The following is a 15,428-nucleotide window of genomic DNA, read 5'->3' as shown; positions in this document are numbered from 1 at the left end:
AAATACGTCAGTGTAAAGAAATAGTGAAGTGCACAGCAGCACAGGGTGCCAAGCATTGACCATCAACAGAAATAAGGTCTGTACACTGTGAACTGAAGTGACGTGTCTGAACAAACTGACTGTGAAATTAACAGAGAAATTCTGTAGTTCTAACACAAGTGTTCTGACAACCAGTGTTTTCTGTGAGAAATCCTCATTAAACTCTACAAACACCATCACCACCTTCACTTATTACAACACCACCTTCACTTTATTTCTATTGTGCGTTTACAAAAGATCTTATTGACAATTAACACAAGTTCAGATGTTGACGGTTGTTGTTTAGTCACCATTATGCTGATCAGTGTTTGCTTTACTTGGGCTCTTGACTCTTTGCTTTTATCTTCAGGTTTTCTTTAGCTTTTGTGCCTGATAAAAGCTGAGAAAAAGTGATATCATGATCTTTCTGATGGTGAGCGTCATCATTTACTGGTCTATCTCCATTCATGTATTCACTGGTTATAAGTGCTTTTGTGATGCTACCAGACATTACCGTGTTAAGTGATATTATGAAGGACTTTAAAACACATCATGAACATTAAAAATGATAAACCATGAGATACGCAGACATCAAGATTCAGCCTGTTCATCTCAACAATGGTGATAACTAACAAACTATTCAGATAAACGCAATGCATTCTGGGTACCATCATAGTTCAAAACTCATCAATGATTCCCAGCATGCATTGCAACATGAAGCTTTTCATTTAATGTCACCACTGTTGAGATTCATACATTGATTGTCTATGTGTGAAAAACCAGCTCCCGTAATTTAATGTACATTATGTTTTCTAAATCTGTTCATAAGAATGTTATCGTAAGAAATCTTTTCTTTCAGCCGAAGCTCATTCACACAGATATAACAAAAAAACCAACAAAAATATGAATCACGTAATACCAACACTCAACTAGATGACGATTCACATCACCATCATCAACCAGAAAAATAAATCTGGTCACTTTCTCTTTTGAGCATCCTTCATTTTCCAGCCCAAAGAGAGATCACAGTGTATTAGATGAAGGGTGAAGAGCCCAACTAAAGTAAACACTGATCACATTAATGGTGACTTTAATAACAATGAAACATCAAGTCATTCATGTTCTGCAGCATGTTGATTTGTGAAAGTCCCTGTGAAGCAGAATTGGTGATTGTCTTCAGTTTTCTGACATATTTCACAATGAAATTGAATATTGAATGAGGAAGAATAGTGGGTGTGGTTCATGTTTTCTACTGTGATTGACTGGATGAATAAAAACAACATGTTCTGTTCAAGCCGTCAAACTCACTTCATCAGAGAAAGATCACCACTAGAGGACAGAAGTGCATTTTCAGATTTCATGATCATTACTTTTGTTTTTGTCAGTAACATGGAAAAATGTCAATTTGGTGTAAATGTATGGCGTTTTATGGAATTTTACTATTTTAATAAAAAAATGTGAAAATACGGTTACGTTATACTGCATTTTCCCTGTAAAAATACATTTATTTTTTACAGTGTAGTCCAGAGCCTCTTCCCGTGTTTTGGTTTTATTAACCAGAATCAGCTCAAACATCTCCATACAAAGAAATGTAAAACCTCAGTTGCAGTTCACATTATAGAGTAGATATGTATATATAGAGAGATCATCATGATGCTTTCTGCAGTACTTCTGTGCATCTTCCCCGGAAACTCTTGTGTTCACACGAAGGTGTTTTCTAAAGAGACTAAAGCTTAGTCCAGAAGCTCAAAAACAACAATATAAAAAGTGTAGCCTTCATTTCTATGTGTTCTCTGCCGTACAGTCTTGATGAGCAGAAGTCAACAATAGTGTTGTCAAGCCTCTCAAATGTTTTGTGCAGGAGAAAAAAGGTGAAAAAAGGTTCAGGTTCAGAATTTGAGTATACAAATCTGAAGTAAACATACAGTTTTCCAAGGCAAATATGCTGATAAAAAGAAAACAGGAGATTCACTCTAGTCACACTAAGAGTATGTGAGTGGAAAATGTGTAACTATATTGTAAACAATTTTAACATGTAACACCATTAGCATCAGGTCTAAGAAACCTTGATTAAAGTTACAATTGGACTACAGAAAACATAAAGGTCTCAGACTTTCTCAGGTGAGCCACTAAAGCTCATGGTTATTGTACGGTGAGTCAATAGTTTTTGCACGACTGTACTTCAGACGGACGCTACATATAAAATAGGGCGTGTCACGACGATTATGGAGCCAAAACCGCAAGAGAAAATTTATTAATGAAAGTGTCATTTAATTTGTTTAATATCAGGGAATTTGTCTTTGTTTTATTGTTGTGGAAGCCTACTTATAAAAGTAACAATTAGTTTCTTTTGTGTTTTAACGCTTACCATTGTCTTAATCGTTTTGTTAGCAAACGTGTTGTTCAATATAAGTGCGTTTGTCATGGTGCTATTTCATTGATGTGGTGTCTTGATTTAAAACAAACTACAAACTAACCATTGGTTTTAAAGGATGCACAGATCTGTCTTATTCTTTTGGTAATCTCAACAGGTTTGCCATGTACTTTTTACAGAAACTTCAAACTTACAAAACAAGGAAAAAAAACAACAGTAATAAACCCTCAGCAAATTTACTAGAAAAATATAGATATTTACCAGTGTATATTCAACCATTTTCTAATCATTTAGCTTATATTAAAAAATCACACACCTAGAGCTTACTAAATATTTCCGTCTTTAATAAAATCCAAGAACATCTCCCAAATATCATGAAATTCAGATTCAGATATCATTGATGCATTCGCTGGACGAAAGCCTACAAATATTGTTATACTTTATATTACTAATCAGAGACTGTAAAATATGTATATTTAATAACGATTATTATACGTATTTTCCTTTGAGTTAAACTAATTCCTTGACTGAAATTTATGTTTTAAATAACTCATTTCATGGATGTTATCTTGATAGATCTGGTGGAGAACCATATTTGGTGAGCTTAGCTCGTCTTTATTTTAACATGCAGCTAAAACCGCTACATGGCCATGTTTCTGAAGAATCTTCAAAAGATGGTCAACAGCATTGTTTTTAACTTGAAACTGAGAAGCCCAAGTTGCCAGGTCTGTTGCCAGGTTGATCAGATGTATCATTATTATTTTCCCAGACTTCCATGACTTCTTCCACATCAGCTTCCTTCTTAGATTCTCGGAAAGTGCTTGATGCTCCAGAGGACATCGGTGATGGAAGGTATGTTGTGTCACCCATAAACTTAAGCCATCACACAAGTCCCTTAACATTCTGAGGTTTGGGCACAATCATCATCAAGTGTTTCAAATTCTTTGTGTTGTGAAGAGATGTGTTGTATAACACATTTAGCTGCTCTCCAGGATCTTAGATATTGTCTTGAGCATGCCCTCTTTTCATCACTCATGTTTATTATTCTGTAGATACTAGAAAATTTAAATGTGTACATGGCATGTGTCTCTGACAATAAATTTTATGAATGAAAGTTAAAGAACAGGACACATTTTTGTTAAGTTAATTTTAACATTTTAACAGTACATTTTTTTAGATTAAACGTAGTGTATTTTATCATTCGTTGCGGATAGTTTTTTGTCCATCATTAGTTAGACTTTTTTTTCTGCAGAACATAAAATATATTTCGAATCATGTTGGTAACCAAATAATGTTGACTTCCATTTTAGGGACGCAAAACTACAGAGACATTTCTCAAAATATCTTCTATTGTGTTCGCCAATGTTATTAGCAAACATAGTTTATTTGTCCATTTCAAAACTTATTTTAAACAAAATGCATGATATGCAAAAAAAATATAGATAAATAAATATAATTATACACACCTAAACTGTTTGTAAATTTGTGTAATACAGTGTTGTACTGTATGTGTAAAAGGTTATGATGAGAAAGACAGAGTAAGTTGTATAAATTGTATCAAATTATTTCCAGTAAAGCTATACGATGGGTGAAGCGTCTGTATAAGACATTCTATATGCACACTCCATGGACAGATTGAAAACCTTTGTACATTATATATGATCAAATTCAAATGTTCAAATTATGTAAAAAAAAATAATGACAGGGAAAATTAAGTCTTATAACATTTCTCTAAACATCACGTCAAAGTATTATGTATTAGAATATATATTTTACATAACATTTTTAGTTTTCCTCTTGATACAGAAAAAGCTGAGTCTTTCCTCGCAGTCTTGAGGTTTTAAAACCTTAAGTGTTGTATCCAAAGCTGCACACCGGAGATTTCTGGCCGGGCACTGAAGATCTACATTCTGAGACCAGGCATCATATTCATCCCCACTGACCCAGAACCAATGGCCAGCCAAAAATCGTAGGCCAGTCCACACATGAGGTGTTTGAGCCGTCATGGTGTTTGTCTCCACATCTGTCGTAATGTTTTTAGAGGTGATACTGACCAGATCAATATAGTTCTGTCTGCAGTAGTCCAGAGCATCTTCCCATGTTTAGGTTTTATTAACCAGAATCAGCTCAAACATCTCCATACAAAAAAATGTTAAACCCCAGATGCAGTTCACATTATAGAGTAGATATGTATATATCCCAACAACACCACAGAGTTCAAATTCAATAAAGTTTGGCTCACCAACATCCCAAAAAGCTGAGTCATTCTCTCCTCCAGACCAAAACCATTGCAATGCGTTTGAAGGATTTTGGTAAAATCCAACCCAGATGAACCAGTAAGTGACATCCGTATGTTTAATAGCCCGTTTTGCTTCTTCAAAGGTGAGGGTGGAGACATCATCATGATGCATTCTGCAGTACTTCTGTGCATCTTGCCAAGAAACTCTTGTGTTCACATGAAGGTGTTTTCTAAAGAGACTAATGCTTAGTCCACAGAAGCTCAAAAACAACAATATAGAAAGTGTAGCCTTCATTTCTATGTGTTGTGTGCCGTACAGTCTTGATGAGCAGAAGTCAACAATAGTGTTGTCAAGCCTCTCAAATGTTTTGTGCAGGAGAAAAAAGATGAAAATCCTTGACCAATCAGGTTCAGGTTCAGAATTTGAGTACACAAATCTGAAGTAAATGCAAATGTGCTGATAAAAAGAAAACAGGAGATTCACTCTAGTCACACTAAGAGTATGTGAGTGGAAAATGTGTAACTATATTGTAAACAATTTTAACATGTAACACCATTAGCATCAGGTCTAAGAAACCTTGATTAAAGTTACAATTGGACTACTCGTTTATAAATCACTAAACGGCCTAGGACCGAAATACATCGCAGATATGCTCGCAAAATATGAACCTAACAAACCACTTAGATCATTAGGATCAAGTCAGTCAACAAGTCTAAAGAAGGGGAATCTGGTTTTAGCTTGTATGCTGCCCGTAGCTGGAATCAGCTTCCAGAAGAGATCAGATGTGCTAAAACATTATCAACATTTAAATGCAGACTCAAAAGTCATCTTTTAGCTGTGCATTTACTGAATGAGCACTGTGCCTTGTCCAGACTGACAATATACTTCACTATATTTCATGTATAATCCGTTTATTCTAAACTGTTTTAATTAACTTTAATTCTTTTTTTTTTTTAATTCCTTGTTTTATTGTTGTGTATAATGTTTGTTAATGTTTATAATGTGTATATATGTTATATGTATTAATAATTATTAAATTCATTTATTTTCTTACATCAAATTTACGTATTTTTATTCATGTTTATTCTATAGTTTTCTGTAAATAAAACATATTACATTACTTCATGCATTATGTTATTGCTTCACTGAAAACGTATGCATTCACATTTTTGTAGTCTGTATTAATGCATAGATGGCAAATGGCAATACAATTACATTTAGTAGCCTATTTTAATACAATATATCAATATATGGATAAAAGCGTCTGATAAATGAATAAATGTCAAATGTAAATATCATTTTCAGGAAAAAAATGAATAAGTATTGGTCAGCACTTATCAATAATATTGTGGCCAAGTGTTGGTGTTGGCTAGCAATGCATTTCTAGGGTACATTTAATTTATAAGCAATAATACTTATATTCCTTGGCAATAAAATCAGCAGTGCTCTCCTAAGGCGAGATCGTCGAGCAGCTACCCGACGTCTCCTTTGTGAAGGCATTACAAACATGTTGCAAATGCTGAGAAAACTCATGGAAGGTAAAGTTAGCATTACTGATGTTAATGCACCTGTCTCTCATAACTTAAGTTGTTGCGCTTGTTATTACATCGCATGGATAATCTCTGGCCCATGTACACTCCAGTACAGTAGGTGGCGGACATGCACCACAAAAGTAATTTGCTCCCCGCCATTAAAAAGGAAAAGAAGATCATCAATATCCGATAACATTCATACTACACCCATTCAGGGAAAACAGTACGTACCCATTTAGCCCCGTTGAGTACGTACCTACTGAAATTGAGTACCTACCCATTGAGTATGCAATTTCGGACTCAGCCAGAGAGTCCATAGTCCATAAGGGGAGAGGAGGTCCCCTGGTGGAAGGGATGAATGGGCAAAATACCCATTCCTCACAATAATTGGGTAATGAGAACCTACATAACACCGGTTAGATTGAATAAATGCAACCCTAATATTCCAGACCTTTCTTTTAAATGTAATACATTTCGGGGTACATTATTTCATTGTGTGTGGGAGTGCATAGAGGTGCAAAGTTTTGGGATGGGCTTATTAAATATATTTCAGAATTCACATGGGTACCAATCCCCCTGTGCCCTAAATTGTGTTAATTAAGTATTGACGCAGATGGCAGCTCCTTGTCTAATAAAGAAAGAAACATTGGTGGATCTACGTTTACTGCAAGCCAGATGCTCAATAGCCCTATGTTGGAAAAGTACCAGTTGCCCTTCCCTAGGAATATGGCTAAAGAATTGAATATCTTGTCTGGCTCTTAAAAAAACGTACGCAAGCGGGGAAAAATCTGAATTTCATGATATTTGGGAGATGTTCTTGGATTTCATGAAAGACGGAAATATTTAGGAAGCTCTAGGTGTGTGATGTTTTAATATAAACTAAATGATTAGAAAATGGTAGAATATTGTGACGTGCCTGTGAGCCATCCCTCTCCATGTCCTTTTGTACGGCGAATTTAAGACACCTGAGAAGAACTTTAAAAGGTTGGAGCTTCCCGAAGATCAGGGCTCATTTTGTCTGTTGCCCCTTTGTTTGGCCTATGATCTGTTTTGGGTTGGCCTTTTGTTTTGTTGAGTTACTTTGTTTATGGATTAGTTTATGACAATTATGTCTTTATTTTATTTCGAATGGGACATTTTTTATTTAATTATGTCTTTTACTGTTTATTTTCTGAATAAACCTTTTCTACTTTAACTTGTGCTCGTAGTCTCCCTCATTTGACACGGCTTTGAGCCGGCCGTGAAAATATACACTGGTAAATATCTATATTTTTCTAGTAAATTTGCTGAGGGTTTATTATTGTTGTTTTTTCCTTGTTCTTGTTTATGTTTGACTTTCATGGTAAGTTTGAAGTTTCTGTAAAGACTACATGACAAACCTGCTGATATTACAAAAAAAATAAGACAGATCTGTGCATCCTTTAAAACCAATGCTTAGTTTGTAGTTTGTTTTAAATCAAGACACCACATCAATGAAATAGCACCATGACAAACGCGCTTATATTGAACAACACGTTTGCTAACAAAACGATTAAGACAATGGTAAGCGTTAAAACACAAAAGAAACTAATTGTTACTTTTATAATTAGGCTTCCACTTTCATGGTTCTGCCTCGTCTTGTCAAGTTTTTCTAGTCCTGGGGCAGGATCATGACAGTACCACATATTCTGTGTGGAAGCTCGTAGGCATCGCTGGGTTCGGCATGCCACGAGCTCTCCGGTCTCGTCTCCCCGCCGTCTCGTTACCTCGTTAATTATCTTGTTATGGTTTCATGCCCCTCACCTGTTCGCTGCTTGATTTAGTTCCTCATTTAATGCCCTTGGGTTTTCTATCCTGTGCTCGTTCGTTTTGCTGATTAGATATGCCTTACACTTTTGCTTAAGACATTGCGTCTATTTTGTAATCTGTGGAGTTTGTGAGTCTAGTCTAAATCAAGTCAAGTTGTAGTTTATGTCAAGTGTTGTTATAGTCTAGTTTAGTCAGTCTATTGTATTCTGTCATATCTGTCTATTTGTATCCTTGGTTATTGTTGCTTTACACCCTCGTGGGTTTTTACATTTACATTTAGTCATTTAGCAGCTGCTATCCAAAGCGACTTACAAAGAGTTTAGGGTGCAATAAGCGATATGTCATACAGGAGCAATAATACAATAGGTGCCAATACAAAGTTACTGGTTTCAACAAAAGCTAGACCAATACCTGTTGAGAGAAAGAGAGAGGGTTAGTGTTTTTTTTCCATTTGTCTGTCAAGTATTCACAGAAGAGATGGGTTTTAAGTAGTTTTTTGAATGTTGTGTGAGATGTGGTTGACCGGACCGAGTTAGGAAGAATGTTCCACCAGGAAGGAGTTGTGAAGGAGAATGAGCAGGAAAGCGATTAACTGCCCCCTTATAAGAAGGCAATACAAGCTGCTGGTTTCCTGAACGCAGGGATCTTGATGGGGTGTAGGAGTGTGAGTTTATTTATCAAAATCATTGCTTTTCCCTCACTACTGCCTGCGTTTGGGTCCTGCCTTCCCCGTGGCGTGACATCCACAACAATAAAACAAAGACAAATTCCCTGATATTAAACAAATGAAATGACACATTCATTGACAAACGTTCTCTTGCGGTTTTCCTCCATAATCGTTGTGACACGCCCGACATTAAATGTAGCGTCCGACTGAAGTACAGTCGTGCAAAAACTATTGACTCACCGTACAATAACCATGAGCTTTAGTGGCTCACAAGAAGTCTGCGACATTTATTTTTTCTGTAAGGCAAGGCAAGTTTATTTAAATAGCACATTTCATACACAATGGTAATTCAAAGTGCTTTACATAAAAATAATTAAAATAATCATCTAAAAATAATCACAACAATAAAACAAGGAATTTAAAAATCTTAAAAATGATTTAAAAAATGATTTAAAGTTAATTAAAACAGTTTAGAATAAACGGATTATACATGAAATATAGTGAAGTACTGTATATTGTCAGTCTGGACAAGGCACAGTGCTCATTCAGTAAATGCACAGCTAAAAAGATGACTTTTGAGTCTGCATTTAAATGTTGATAATGTTTTAGCACATCTGATCTCTTCTGGAAGCTGATTCCAGCTACGGGCAGCATACAAGCTAAAACCAGATTCCCCTTCTTTAGACTTGTTGACTGACTTGATCCTAATGATCTAAGTGGTTTGTTAGGTTCATATTTTGCGATCATATCTGCGACGTATTTCGGTCCTAGGCCGTTTAGTGATTTATAAACGAGTAGTCCAATTGTAACTTTAATCAAGGTTTCTTAGACCTGATGCTAATGGTGTTACATGTTAAAATTGTTTACAATATAGTTACACATTTTCCACTCACATACTTTTAGTGTGACTAGAGTGAATCTCCTGTTTTCTTTTTATCAGCATATTTGCCTTTACTTCAGATTTGTGTACTCAAATTCTGAACCTGAACCTGATTGGTCAAGGATTTTCATCTTTTTTCTCCATGCACAAAACATTTGAGAGGCTTGACAACACTATTGTTGACTTCTGCTCATCAAGACTGTACGGCACAGAACACAGAAATGAAGGCTACACTTTCTATATTGTTGTTTTTGAGCTTCTGGACTAAGCTTTAGTGTCTTTAGAAAACACCTATAAAGCAACGATTCCAAGTGCATACTTTGCTCCATAACGTAAAACAGAAGGACACCTCCACAAAATGTCCGAACAGAGACATTGGGTTGAGAAAAAGAAAAGCAGCAAAAAACAACACATTTAGTGGATTAATCAGTTATAAAAATATTATCTTTTCTTCAACCACGACACTATAATTGACACTATTCTAGTCAATCACTTATTTTAGTTCTTACCCATGTACTTCAATCATGTTGGCGACAAGCATGTTAATTAACTGTCTGTGGGTGCTGTCTGACAGGGTTTTGGCTTTATCATACTCGTACATAATTTTGTCTCCACCAGGTTTTGATTTGAGTACCGTGTGCACCATCTGTAACATGAAACAGAAAAACTTAAACTACAGACAAACATACACATTTATACAAGAGTTTCTTTCAGGTCTCGAATCTAAATGCCAGACAGTACCACCATTTGTATCACTCAGCCACTAAGCCAAGTTGGACTTATGAAATAAAGAAAAAAACATGCACATTTGGAACTTTCTCTCAGATCAATTCACAGCGCTAAGAAATTGTAAAAAAAATTACAGCATGTTAACGCGTGGGTTTCGAGATGTGCATTACATAACAGAAATTGCAAGGTCAACTTAATTGCTACTGTAAACAAGTGAATGTTTAAAAATGCAATATCGCTCTCGTAGTCATGTGATATGGCTCTATATGAGCATGGCTATGATTCCCTCCAGCACTCTGCTTGCGGCCGATATTGCATTAGTATTACTATTAACAAAATACTAAAACAATAACAGTCGAACAATGAAGAGTTTATTTTAGAAAAACTTACATTTTTTGCTGCTTGTTTATCAGTAAAGCTGTCAGTCTTCCTTTCTTTGTTGGTGGATCATCAATAATCATTGTTGATGCGTTAGAAGAAAGTGATGTGGCAAATGTTTCGGTGTCTTCCGATACGTCTGGAGAGTGCAAAACACAAATACATAGGAGTTTAAAAATTGCTTAATTTACACACTTTACTAGCAATTAAGACAGAATCTCTCTATTACACAAACTAAACAGGAATTACAGCAAAATACCAAGGCCTTTGATTTCTTTTTAAAAAAGGGAAAAAGAAATGCAAGATAAACTATAATAATAAAAAAATCACACCATGCTCTAAACAGGCATGATAAAAAGTAATGTCTCTCCACAAAAAATTCTAAGCTGGACATTACTTAAATATTAAAATGTTTACAGAACTGTGGAAGAGTAACAACGTGTACATGAACACACCATCATCCAAACAGGCTGTGAGAGTGACATTGCCTTGTTGCAAGAGTTCATTGAATATGTCGGCATCAACCTCAGTCCCCGTTGAATCCTTGTAGGTCACATCTACATCAACTGGCAGGCCGAATCATTTAAATGCTGTATATGGAAAATATTTATTTCAGATATTTATGTAGTCAACAGTAGGATTTATTTTAGTAAGTTCAATCAAAATTAAAATTTTAATTATGATTACATTAAGATTTATAGGCAGGGTTTTAAGTTCATTTTATAGGCTTACAACAGCCTTCAAACCTTCCTGGTGAAACTGATGAAAGTTATACTCTCCATCAGTCTCAGTCACCTTCACATACTTCTGGGATCCTCTACATACCACCGTCACTAACATGCTTACTGAAATGTAGTAAAGTCAACAGATAAGGCACATCTTTGCAGAATGACAACCATAACTATTTCTTCTTCCCCTTCCCACATTATTTTCCATATGCCTCATCTCTTCTTTAAAATATATACCAGTTCCAAATTACAAATGATTCTTGTAATAAATGTAAAAATATCGCTAGTCTAATCTTATCTTATATAGATTTCCCCAAATTCTTAAATCACAAGCAGTTAACAGAAGCAACATGTTCAGCATAAGTACATAGGTGACCAATTGACAAATCACTGCTGTACTGCATATAACTTTATTCAAGACATCCCTTAGTGTGTTAGAAGAAAAATACCTTTGTAGCAGGTGTGTCATTTAGCACTGCATATATTCCACCTTTGGTAATATCTATATGTATAACTGAGTGCTTAAGACCTCTATAACAGTGCAACTTTAATATAATGCACAACAAATAACATGTACTTTTTCAGTCATGTTTTATAAGCCTAATCATCTGTGACCCTGCCTCTGACTTTCCACCTGTGCTACAGCTTGGCGAAGCGATGTGGGTCAGAGAAGCGGGACTCTAGAAAGGGAAAGCCAATCCTATTAGCGATGTGAGTTACGCAGGCGGGACTTATTGCAGAGAATGAAACTTAACCATTTGTGACCTTGGACAACAAAATTAGTCTTATGGGTCAAGTTTTCAAAATTGAGATTTGTACATCATCTGAAAGCGGAATAATTAAGCTTTCTATTGATGTATGAGTTGTTAAGGACAGGACAATATATGGCGAAGATACAGACGTTTATAACTCTGGAATCTGAGGGTGCAAAAAATCGAAACATTGAGAAAATCGCCTTTAAAGTTGTCCATCAGAGGCGCTGAAGCAGGCCATGCACTCACAAAAATAACGTTTTTATATATTTAAGGTAGGACATTTACAAAATATCTTCATGGAACATGATCTTTACATAATATCCTAATGATTTTTGGCATAAAAGAAAAATAGATAATTTTGTCCCATACAATGTATTTTGGGCTTTCATCATCAGAATCATCAGAATTTGCAGCATCAGAAGCGTCTCGCCTGGGCTAAAGACAAAAAGGACTGGACTGCTGCTGAGTGGTCCAAAGTTATGTTCTCTGATGAAAGTAAATCTTGCATTTCCTTTGGAAATCAGGGTCCCAGAGTCTGGAGGAAGAGAGGAGAGGCACAGAATCCACGTTGCTTGAGGTCCAGTGTAAAGGCTCCACAGTCAGTGATGGTTTGGGGTGCCATGTCATCTGCTGGTGTTGGTCCACTGTGTTTTCTGAGGTCCAAGGTCAACGCAGCCGTATACCAGGAAGTTTTAGAGCACTTCATGCTTCCTGCTGCTGACCAACTTTATGGAGATGCAGATTTCATTTTCCAACAGGACTTGGCACCTGCACACAGTGCCAAAGCTACCAGTACCTGGTTTAAGGACCATGGTATCCCTGTTCTTAATTGGCCAGCAAACTTGCCTGACCTTAACCCCATAGAAAATCTATGGGGTATTGTGAAGAGGAAGATGCGATATGCCAGACCCAACAATGCAGAAGAGCTGAAGGCCACTATCAGAGCAACCTGGGCTCTCATAACACCTGAGCAGTGCCACAGACTGATCGACTCCATGCCACGCCGCATTGCTGCAGTAATTCAGGCAAAAGGAGCCCCAACTAAGTATTGAGTGCTGTACATGCTCATACTTTTCATGTTCATACTTTTCAGTTGGCCAAGATTTCTAAAAATCCTTTCTTTGTATTGGTCTTAAGTAATATTCTAATTTTCTGAGATACTGAATTTGGGATTTTCATTAGTTGTCAGTTATAATCATCAAATTAAAAGAAATAAACATTTGAAATATATCAGTCTGTGTGTAATGAATGAATATAATATACAAGTTTCACTTTTTGAATGGAATTAGTGAAATAAATCAACTTTTTGATGATATTCTAATTATATGACCAGCACCTGTATATGAGTCTGTACCTACGGGTGTACAAATGTACACTGAAGCAGAGTCTTTCTGGTGTGAAATGTTAATTTATTCATGCAGTTAATGAATCAATTGAGTTCACTTTACAAGTGATGATTGATCTTTAGTGATGACACCTGCTGTTCATGATCAGAGTCCACTGAAGAAGTGAACAAGAACAGGAAAAAAGACTGTAGCCACACAGATTCATGTCATATAAATACACAATCAAATATGCTAATAAAATACATATTTACATGTAACTAAATGAAACTCTTGACTTCTTTGAATATAATTAGTAGAGCTTTAGTTATATTTAGTGTTGCTGACGTTGTTTTATTGAACAAGTCATTTAAATTCACCATTATGGTGATCAGTGTTTTATTTGGTTGGGTACTTGGACTAAAGTCCAGCGTGGCAGTTTTCTCTGCTTGTGTAAAGCAGTGTTCTAATCATACAGCGTGTTAAAGTGAGCAGGACATGCAATGCACAGTCCTGTCATTTATTAAGTATAAGCATTAGTATCAAGTAAAGCTTAGTGGTAGAGACAAATGAAAAATAGTGTTGTTTAATATAATAATGTAGAGCTAGAGTGGTAAAATGCTGTTGTAAAGATCTGATCAGAGGTTGCTAAAACATTTCTCACACATGCTAAGACTTCAACACTCATCCTACAAAACTCAACAGTGGTGGTAAAAATAACCAAATGCATGCTGAGAGTCATTGTTAAGTTTGATGCTATTCTATTACCCAGCATGCACTGCAGCATTTACGGTTTATTGATTGTAACCGTTATTGAGATTTGTATGCTGAGTTTTGATGTCTGTGTGTAACAGTTTAAAACATCTTATTTACAATTGTTGACAAAGGCTGTATCTGTTTATCTTACACACCGTTATTGACAAGCATCACAAGCATCTCTAGCTTTACTAAAACACACGAAAATTTCATTATATTGTCATCATTTTCTGATGACTTCGAGCAAAGGCCACACACAAAAAACATTTTAAACCACAGGCAGTGTGTCTATTTAACTCATTTTGCAACAGCAAAAGAAACAGAATAATAAATTAAAATAAAAAGTCCAAGTACCCCACTGAAGAGAATACTCCACACCCTAATGGTGACGTCACATCTAAAACATTTCAAACTTACTCAAACTGCAGCTAAAACTCTAACTCAACATGAACATCTTTTACACTCAAACTTCTTTTAATAAGTGATTATGGCAACACTGTTTAAAGTTGTTTAAGCATATTGATATTTCGTATATCAAGAGACCACATATTAACAGACATAAACTACATTACAGTGATGTGTATTTCATATTGTGATGTGCTCATTTGCACATCAATACTTATCGAAAAAATGACAGGTCACATGTTACACAGACATTAAAAAGTGTCTTTAACTTGCGTATGGTTTTAATATATGTAACGTTAAGTCTACTTCGAAGACGCGTGTGTGCGTGGAACGCACCTTTATGCTATACATATTAAAACACTGCATTTTCACAGCAAAATCACAAATATACTTTACTATGTAGCATCTTACAGGTTAACTTTACGCTACAGCACTTTAACAAATGCGACTGCAATGCAAAGAAACGCGTTGTTGGCTAGTAATACTCACTTTTGAAAACACCTGAATCGCAGTTCTCCGCTATGCTCCTGTATGAATTTATCCTGTGCCGTGTCGCTGGGTGCTTCATAATGTGGGCGTAACTACACTGTAAAAATTGAACAGTTGGATCAACTTAAAAAAATGAGTACAAATGGTAAAACCTAAAAATGTTAAGTTGGACCAATTTAAATTTCTCAGGTAAAAAAAAATGTAAAAAATTATGAGTTGGATCAACTTTAAAAAAAAAATTCCAAAATGGTAAAACCTAAAAATGTAAAGTTGGTTCAATTTAAATTTCACAGCTGACAAAAGTGTAAAAAATGATCAGTTGGATCAACTTAAAAAATTACTTCAATTGGTAACACTTAGAAAAATT

Source organism: Triplophysa rosa, linkage group LG11, assembly GCF_024868665.1.
Source record: "Triplophysa rosa linkage group LG11, Trosa_1v2, whole genome shotgun sequence".
NCBI classification, from domain to species: domain Eukaryota; kingdom Metazoa; phylum Chordata; class Actinopteri; order Cypriniformes; family Nemacheilidae; genus Triplophysa; species Triplophysa rosa.
Note: the sequence above shows the minus strand (reverse complement) of the source record.